Source organism: Scylla paramamosain, chromosome 2, assembly GCF_035594125.1.
Source record: "Scylla paramamosain isolate STU-SP2022 chromosome 2, ASM3559412v1, whole genome shotgun sequence".
In the NCBI taxonomy this organism is placed as follows: Eukaryota; Metazoa; Arthropoda; class Malacostraca; order Decapoda; family Portunidae; genus Scylla; species Scylla paramamosain.
This window is the reverse complement of record NC_087152.1, coordinates 38,206,677-38,216,816: the sequence shown is the minus strand read 5'-3', so window position 1 is coordinate 38,216,816 and position 10,140 is coordinate 38,206,677.

The following is a 10,140-nucleotide window of genomic DNA, read 5'->3' as shown; positions in this document are numbered from 1 at the left end:
CCACCGCACCTTCTTCTTGAGGACCATGAACAGTATTGGTAGTGGTGGTGCTAGTCAAAGAAGTAAGTATTAGAAACAGATGTAGAAAAAGTAGAAGTAATTATTTTAGTAGTAGTAGTAGTAGTAGTAGTAGTAGTAGTAGTAGTAGTTGCGGGAGCAGCAGCAGCAGCAGCAGATTATCTTATTTTCTATATCATTATTTATCATTATATTTTTTCCTACTAATACTACCACTACTACTAGTACTACTACTACTACTACTACTACTACTATCCATACCACTACCACTACTATACCACCTGATGATCATTTACTGTATTCCCTACTCGATTATCATTATCATCATTGCATTATTAAACCTGAAGAGAGACGCCAAAACTGCGATGCGGGCGACGCCTCTGAACTGGGTGGCGCTGGAGGTCCAGGCAGGGCGAGACAACGACAGACGCTGCTGTGACCGCTCGGGGCGTCTTGCGGCTGCCTGAAGGAGAGGTGTCGGTGTGCCGTGAGAAGGAAAAACCGAAAATTTATGACACTACCACCAGAAAATGAGAAATACTCTTCCGTGTAAAAATCGCGCCCAGCTATTTAGAGGTCATGTTGGATGGTGTGACTAGAAGCGATAAACAGTTGATAAGACACACTCCGGAGACTCAACTATCTATAAGTGCGTTAAAACACTAGGTACTGTGTTACTGTGCACAGCTTCGCATCCACTTAGTCCACGTCCAAAAATGTATAAAAAGAATTCAAATTGTAAGCGGAGGAAAAGTGAATGCAAAGATCTTCTGATTTAGTCTAACTTTCACGCAGATGACGCCGTGGAGGTGCGGTGTGCAGCTGACGGTGTAATGCGATCTAGAGGTGTGTGTGTGTGTGAACGGAGCTCCGTGGCGCGGGGGTCCTTCCGGCGCCGCGTCACGCCATCGCATTTCAAATCTTTACCAGTTTGGAACGCGAAGGTGGGGTAGCAGGGGAGTACAGCACCACCATCATCACCACCACTAACACCACCACCACCATCACTGTCACCGCCGCCATCATCACCACAACCACCAAAAACAGAAACACCACCATTAACATCACCACCATCACCATCTTCTCACTCGCCACTATCACCATCACTTCAGTCACCATAAACATCACCACCACAACCTGTAACACTCCCATCACTACCATCACTACCAGCACCACTATATCACCATAAACACCACCAGCAAATGTTATTGCCATCACAACCACGACTACTATCACTATCACTATCACCATCATCATAAAGCACCATAAGTATAAACACTACCAGCAACATCACTGCCACTACCATCATCACTACCATAACGATCCATCACCATAAACACCACCATCACCATCACTATCGTAAGCACCACCATCACCAACATTAATATTCAGTGTTCCCGTCACTTAGCAACGAACGTCCTTCTTCCAACACTCCCAATGCTTTTACAATTTCTTCTTACTAACATCACAATGAGTAATTAAAGACAATAAGAAAAAAAAAACATCAACAGAAGCTACCACCACTCGATCCAGCAACACCACCACGACCGCCACCACCGCCATAATAATAATAATGATGATAATAATAATAACAATGATGATAATAAATAGTGAAGACAAGTAGCATACAAAATTCCAGGTGTACACTCACACATTCAAGGTGAAGACAATCAAGGCAGGTGACGAAAAAAAAAAAAAAAAAGTAAGACCTCCAACTGAGAGAACACACACACACACACACACACACACACACACACACACACACACACACACACACACACACACACACACACACACACGGGTTCATTCACAAGGTAAGCCGCCACTAGCAACACTCCTTTACATACGATTTGTTTACACATGAATCTTTCTGTACGTAATCACAGTGACTGGCTATCTTCTATAACTTTTTAAAGAGAGGGACTCGGAATGGTAGCCCCCCCTCCTCTCTCTCTCTCTCTCTCTCTCTCTCTCTGACAAACACACACACACAACTGCTTGCAACACGTAAATAGTGGCCACCGAGGTCGTCAGTCCGCAACGGTGGTAAAAATAAATAAATGAAAATAATAAGAGTGACGATAAAATATTAAACACACACACACACACACACACACACACACACACACACACACACACACACACACACGGGGCTATAATAGTGGTGCACGCTAGCCCCCTCGCCAGCCTGCCGTGACGAGGAGGCTGGCTGTCGACGGAGTAAGATTTATGGTTCCCGCGTCGCTGCTCGCCCGGGATTGGCTGTAAAACAAAAGCTCATGTACAACACCGCATTGCACCTTCCCTCCTCCTCCTCCTACTACCACCACCACCACTACTACACCTCTACCAGCACGACACACGGCAGCCTTTCTTCCCTAAACGAGGAGGAAGGGAAGACTGCTACTCTCTGCCATTTGTGTCTCATTTGAGGTTAATTCTAAGGTCAAACGCCGGTGAGGTTGAGTGAGAGGGGGCGTACCTCATCCTTAGAGTATCTGAAAAGGAGCTGAGGAGAAAAAACATTCTTAAACGCCATCGTGCAGCACCTCCACCACATTCCAAAGACTTTAGTTGAAGTTACTTGTGTTTTTAAGGGATACTTTTACGGTTCTAGTGAGAGATAAACAATATTTCTACATTACCAACAGGAGAAACACCCTTGAGAACCGGGCTAAGCATCTCCGTAGCCTTTGAAAATAGTCGTGATGAGAGAACAAAGCATTTCTGAATACGAATCTTTGAGAGGAGTACCGGGGAGGAGGGAGGGGAGAGAGGGACGGATGCATGGGAAGGTGGGGAGAGGAAAAAAAAAAAAAAAAGAGAGCCAGCCAGGAAACGGATCTAAAATACAAGACATTTTTTAGTGTACGATTGCGGTGAAGGAAACGATGCTTTGATTTTTACAAGCTCAGACTCCTTATCGTTGAATGCGGATCCTTTCGAGACTTTTAAGACGCTGTTGGGTGGACGTAAACACGTTTGAGTGGCAGGTTGTGACGCTGATACATTAAAAACTTGACGAACCGAGCCGTGGAGGAGTGGGAGGAGGAGGAGGAGGAGGAGGAGGAGAACGAGCGGGAGGAGGAGATAGATTTAAAAAGAAGGAACAAAAAAAGAACTGCATCGAGGAGAAAAAAGAGGAGGAAGAAAAGGAGGAGGAGGAGGAGGAGGAGGAGGAGGAGGAGGAGGAGGAGGAGGAGGAGGAGGAGGAGGAGGAGGGGAGGAGGTAGATTTAAAAGGAAAGAAAGAAATATAGAACTGCATCGAGGAGGAAAACGAGGAGGAGGAGGAGGAGGAGGAGGAGGAGGAGGAGGAGGAGGAGGAGGAGGTGGTGGTTGAGGAATAAAAGAGGAGAGGAAAAAGTAGGGAATGAGCTGGAAATGACGAGCTAAACGGAAGATGAGGAAGAGAAGAAGAAGAAAAAGAACGAAAAATCATTAAAAAAAACAAAAATGGAGGTGATGAAGGAGAGGGAGGGGAAGAATGTTAAGTAGAAGCAAAAAAGGGGAAGGATACGGAAAGAGAGAGAGAAAAAAAAAACACACACACACAGGAAGAGGAGAAAAAGAAGAGGAAAGAGTTAGAATATGTTGGAAGAGGAGAAAAAGAAGAGGAAAGAGTTAGAATATATTGATCATAAAATAAGCAGGTAAGCAAATATATAAACACTTAACACACTACAATGATTAGGACTAGGCTTCCTTCGATCCCCTCTCTATGCAAATTAGGTCAACAAAAAGACTTAATATTATTAGCAAAAATGGTCTATGTTTATTAATATCAGTCACGAGAGGAGCAGTCGCCAGAACAGGAGCTCAAGGCAGACCAGGCAGGGCGAGATAAGGTGAGGCAAGGAGAGACGAGATAATGCAAGACAAGACAAGTGGAGGAAACGGATTTAGTGAGAGGGAAGCAAAAAGACAGAGAGAGAGAGAGAGAGAGAGAGAGAGAGAGAGAGAGAGAGGAGAGAGAGAGAGAGAGAGAGAGAGAGAGAGAGAGAGAGAGAGAGGAGAGAGAGAGAGAGAGAGAGAGAGAGAGAGAGAGAGAGAGAGAGAGAGAGAGAGAAGAAAAAAAATGTTTCCCGTCACAGTGCTGAGTTCAGTTTTTTTCACTGAGTTCATATCACAACAGCAGCGCCATGCGGAACAACACGGGGGGGAAGATGAAGGGTGAAGGATGTTGCTGTGGTTATGCTTGGTATTTGTTACTGTTTTCGTTGTTGCTGTTGTTGTTGTTGTTGTTGTTGTTGTTGTTGTTGTTGTTGTTTTGGTGGAAGTAGTGGTGGTGGAAGTAGTAGTAGTAGTAGTAGTAGTAATTGCAGTATCAGCAGTAACTTTTATTATTTATGCTGTTATAACTGATATTTTTTTCAGAGTTATTTTTGTTGCTGCTAACGTTACAGCATGCTAAGATTGGCAGCGGCACGAACAGTGGTGGCAGCAGTGACAATGATAGCACTAAACAGCACCAAAGCACCAACACTTCCATAGGCCAATCCCATAAACACCAAGCATGGTAACACAAAGCGATGAATTCAGATGTGCATGAGGTGTGACGGAAGCTGAGCGAATACCCCCCACCCATCACCTCTCATCTCCCCCCCGCCCCACCCTAAGAACGATGAATCAACAACGAAGACTGCAGCCCACATCTCATGGTCACATAATTTCCATTCCCAAGTCGCCTCACATAAGCGATTTCCTTCACGTCCGCCCCATCACAACTGCACGAGACCCTTTCTTCTTCACCCTTCCCTCTGAGGTGGAATATGTAGTAAAATCAGACACACACACACACACACACACACACACAGCAGAGGAAACACAAATTACAAGTATCGATCTAGCGTTTTATTTTCCTTCCGAGGCGCATTTTTAGTTGAAAACTCTCTTTGTCGGGGTGGAATTCATGAGAAAACAAATACAAAACAGAAATGATTGATTGCCGACGGGGAAGAGAATACTGTGGACTCTGAATCAACAGAGCCCACGTTTTTCTTTTATTTCTTTTCTTTCTTTTCCTTTTTTTTTTTTTTTTTTCCTGACACGCGGGTCTGTTGGTGTCTCTGGTTTGTCTGTCTGATTCTCTCCCTTCCTTCTGAAATCTGAGTCTGTCTGTTCGCCTGTCTGTCTTCTTTCTCACCGTCTCTTCGTCTAGTTATACTGTCTGGCACGTCTGTCTGTTTATCTCTCTTCTTTCTAAAACGTGAGTGTATCTGCCTATCTGTCTGTCTGTCTCTGTCTTCTTTCTTACACGCGAGTCTGTCTGTCTCTCCCTTTTTGACACGCAGGTTTTGTCTCTTGATTTTCTCTTTTTCCTTCTGAAATGCGGTTTTTGTCTGCTTGTCTATCTGTCTTCTTTTTGACACACTGGGCTGTCTGTATGTCTATTTTTCTTCTAATCTGTCTGTCTCCCTCATTTATGACATGCGGGGCCGTTTGTCTGTCGCTTTCTCGTCTTTCTGATACGAGGATCTGTCTTTCTACTTGTATTCTCTCCCTCTTTTTTTTCTGAAACGCGGGTCTGTCTGTCTATTTTATTTCTTACACTCACATCCGTTTGTCTGTCTATCTCTCTTTATGATACGAAGATTTGTCTACCTGTCTCTCCCTTAGTGTCGGTCTTTATCTCTCTTTCCTATCAGCCACCATGTGCCACCATGCTTCATTCGGCCTGAGCAACTCCCGCCCCCGCCGAGCCTAAAACGACGCTGCTGACACTTTATCGCTTGACGCCTGCCCCGCTCTGATTTATGGATGTTTACACGGCGGGTCACACTGATGGCCTTTGTTTGGCAGTGTTTGTTCCAGCGGGCGATAGGGAGGGCGTGTGGAAGCGGGTGGTGATGAAGAAAATATGAGGATACTGGTAAGGAAAAGATTAATTATCGTCTCTCTCTCTCTCTCTCTCTCTCTCTCTCTCTCTCTCTCTGATACCTACGCACACTAAGACACACACACACACACACACACACACACACACACCTCCTCGCATAAGACGCAAATTACGCATAATTACACCAATGATTACTTGGTCATAGTTGTTACAAAATAATGAAGGGAGCAGAGGGGAGCTGGAAGGGAGGTTGGAACAGCGAAGTGGAAGCAACTACTACTACTACTTTCTTTTGGTCAAGAAGTCAATTATATGAACGCGCACCAAAACATTAAACTCGAAACGTGTCAGAAAAATACTTCTGTGCACTCGAACAGAATCCATTATAGCTGCAATTAGATAGTTAGCGCCTTTACGAGCAGCTAATGTCTGCCACGCTCCTGCACTTCCATTAATTCCACGATCCGAACGAGGCGGTGCAGTATTGGCGATGCGAGTTAAGCATTCCAGGAATCATGTCTCCCACGCTCACGATCGTCCTTTGTTAGCATTCACTGCACTGTGGGAAATTGTTTTGCACGGACACACACACACACACACACACACACACACACACACACACACACAAACACACACACACACACACTTAGCTTTAGGATAAATGTTAAGTATTTTCCCACCCCCTCTGTACATTTTCAGTTTGTTAACTGCCTAAAGAATAAACCATTTATTATTATTATTATGATTATTACACACACACACACACACACACACACACACACACACACACACACACACACACACACACACACACACACACACACACACACACACACAAAGAAAGGAAGTAAATTTCGTCTAATCAAGGCTGCAAAAACTAATGAAAAGAGACTGTAGTACAAAAGTATAAAAAAAAAAAAAAGTTAAAGAAGATAATGGTAAAATAATGTCTAATACTGAAAGGGTTAACCGCACTATGGGATTCATTGACGATAATCATGCTTTGTGAAAAATAAATAAATAAATAAATAAATAAATAAATGACATCTTTCTTAAAATTCCTGAGATATGACTCACAGATCAATGAAGTCTATTACAGTCTAATTTATCGAGCAGTTTTAAGACGGTAAAATACATGAAAGCTTAATAAGTTTAAAGAGGTACAATTCATAAAAAAAATCTGCAGTAGTATAATTTTTCTTTGTCCTTTTAACTCGTATCAGTTCTCCTTAAACTTTATAAAACGTTACTGTGCAGGTTTACAGCATGATTTTGAGCGCCACCACTGATGGCAAGTGAAGTTATCATGAATTTAAGACATCGTAGTTCCTATGGATATATTTTTGCCTCTTAAATTATCTAGGTTTATTCAAACAAGTGTCATATCTTTAGTAAATCAAAGGGTTAGTAAGGCCTGTTGAGATGGTTTCTCTTGCAGTCTCCTATTCAAGGCTTTTTAAGAGAACTTGCGGCGTGACACGTGGCGGAACCGTGCTGGACTGTGAACTTGTGCCGTTACCTTGAGAAGAGAGGCGTCAACAGATTATTTTTCGTCATATCATTGTTAGTCTCTCTATCTCTCTCTCTCTCTCTCTCTTTCTCACTCTCTCTCTCTCTCTCTCTCTCTCTCTCTCTGAATCTGATTTTACCAATTTCCTCAGCGGGAGAGGTAGCGCTGTCTTGTGGCCCTAACAAATGACTAACTATAGTACTTTTTCCAACGCCAGAGCTCACTTTCCAACTTCCAAATCTCTCTCTCTCTCTCTCTCTCTCTCTCTCTCTCTCTCTCTCTCTCTCTCTCTCTCTCTCTCTCTCTCTCCACAAAACAATCATCGCCGCCTCCACCACCGCCGCCGCTTCCTCGACACCGTAACTCGGGAGGCAAATTACCGGTGTGGAGTGGCGCCGCGTGATGGACAGCAGCCGGTTCTGTCATTCTCTGTCCAATCAATACACATTACGCATGCAACCTCCGGCCCCTCTTGTGCTTGTTGTGTGCCTGGAATGGGTGCGATCTGGTGACCTTTGCCACCCGTCACTGCGCCTCTCTGCCCCCGCGTCACCTTGCACCGTCACTCTCCTCCGGCCCCTGTGCTGTGTCACCTGTTTTTGTATCGGTGTCACTGTACTGTTCTTTTTCTTCTCCTTCTTCTTCATAATCGTCTTCATCGTCTTCTTTTCTTCTTTTCTTCTTCTTTTCTCCTTTGTCGATGCTGTTCTGTTTCTCTGACTGTTTCTTGAACGGCTTCTTTCCCACAAACACTCCTGTACGGACCATCGGATTTACGGTTGTTTGTTCCTTCTTTGTGTTCTTTTGTGTTTTTTTGATCTGTTGTTTCACCTCTTCATCCTCCTCTTCCTCCACTTATCTATCCCTCATCATCTTGTTTCTTTTACTTTCTTTTTTTCCATCCTTTTCCAAAACTTGATCCTGTCACTAATTTCCTTCTCTCAAAAAAAAAAAAAAAAAAAAAAATGTGATCTTTTTCAGAGTAGTTATCACAGTCCAGCGCGCTTTCGTATCCGGGGAAAAAGTAAAGTGAAGTAAAATAACAGTGAGCCTCATGACTAAAACATTCAAGGCATATGGCTCAAACTCACAACTCACATGCAAGACAACAGGGAAAGTACATTGGACCATATTGTTATTTTATAAGACTGTAATCAGGAGTGTTATTTAGCTGTATATCTCACAGCACAGAGAAAGTAAACACATTTCTACTAGTAAAATCATCTTGGCGTAAAACAGCCCCACACGTGCAGAAGAGAGATGAAGGGAGTAAGTGTAGAGGAGGACGCCAGAGATTAACCCACCAGGCAGGAGATGAAGACCAAAGAGAAGGTTTATTAACACACTGAAGGAATCCATGAAGGTTGATGGATGTAACAGAAGACGAAGACGGCAGAGTAAGGGGCCAAAGACAAGGTTTATGCAAGCACCTAAGGAAAACAAGAAGGTGATGGCTGTAACAAATATAGAAGACAGAAGGTGGAGACGAGAGAGGAAGACAAAATTGAAGGTTTCTGGATGGGTGGAAGTTATGCGGTTGATATGTGTAAGACAAGATGCAGAAGAAAGACAAAGGTGGAGATTTTTATTCCCAGTGTCGATTCCCTAACAGGAGCAGCAAAACCAGAGTACAACCTCACCGGTGTGTTGTTCATATCAAAGTACTTACTACGCTACACTGGCTTGGGAAAATATGTACTTAGAGTCATTAGTTTCGATATCTTAAGTAGAGGGTAGGTAAAGGGAATTGATTAGTGCAATTAGTGGTGCTCGCAAAAGTCATTAGAGAGTAGAAATAGCGGAGAAAGCTTTGTTGGAATGTGCAGCACCAAAAATTAGCCGCGTACTAAAGTGCTCACTTCACAAACGACAAAAGCATAGCAAACAAGCAAACGTACTAACTATGTATGTACCTAACTAACAGCTGTACTCTGTGTAATCTCTCTCTCTCTCTCTCTCTCTCTCTCTCTCTCTCTCTCTCTCTCTCTCTCTCTCTCTCTCTCTCTCTCTCTCTCTCTCTCTCTGCTGTGTACCGGAAAAATATTAGATACATTTTGACGGTGGCGGGGATCCAAAATGGGTTTTATTACCGGAAGTGAAAGTAAATGCAGTGCAGTAAACAAACTTAAAAAGTAATAAAAATCCCACTTAAAACAACAGGTTCTGAAATTCACGCTGCAACCATTACGGTGTGTGTGTGTGTGTGTGTGTGTGTGTGTGTGTGTGTGTGTGTGTGTGTGTGTGTGTGTGTGTGTGTGTATGTGTGTATGGTGCTACTTGAGGGAGAATTACGCCAGGTCTTTCACATGCTAATAGTTCTATAAACGAACTATAATAAAGAATGGGTACGTTTTGACGATTGTGGGAAAAGTACGCACTTTTGACAACGAAAATGAAAACATATGCCACTCAAAGAGATTACGACAGAAAAAAAAAAAAACTTACTACGCGTTTCGAAAGTTCAAAATATACGAAGTTTTAGATCATTCTCGTCGCCTTGCTACACTCAGTAAAACGTAAAGTGGTGTATTCAATCGTGAGTGTTTATACTTAGCTGGAAGCGCCACCTTTCCTGGGCCTTGGAGTTTAAAGTTCGCCAGATCTTTTCTTCACCACTTTTACGTTCCCAATTCTTGCTGCTCGGTATTCAATTTAAGGCAAGGTGAACCATGGAGGTAGATATCTATTCTTTCTCTGTGGGATGAACCTAAGAGTAGGCAGGGCAGTCGCCTCAAAAAAAAGTTCCGGCTGTTATCAGCATTCGAACCTGGGAC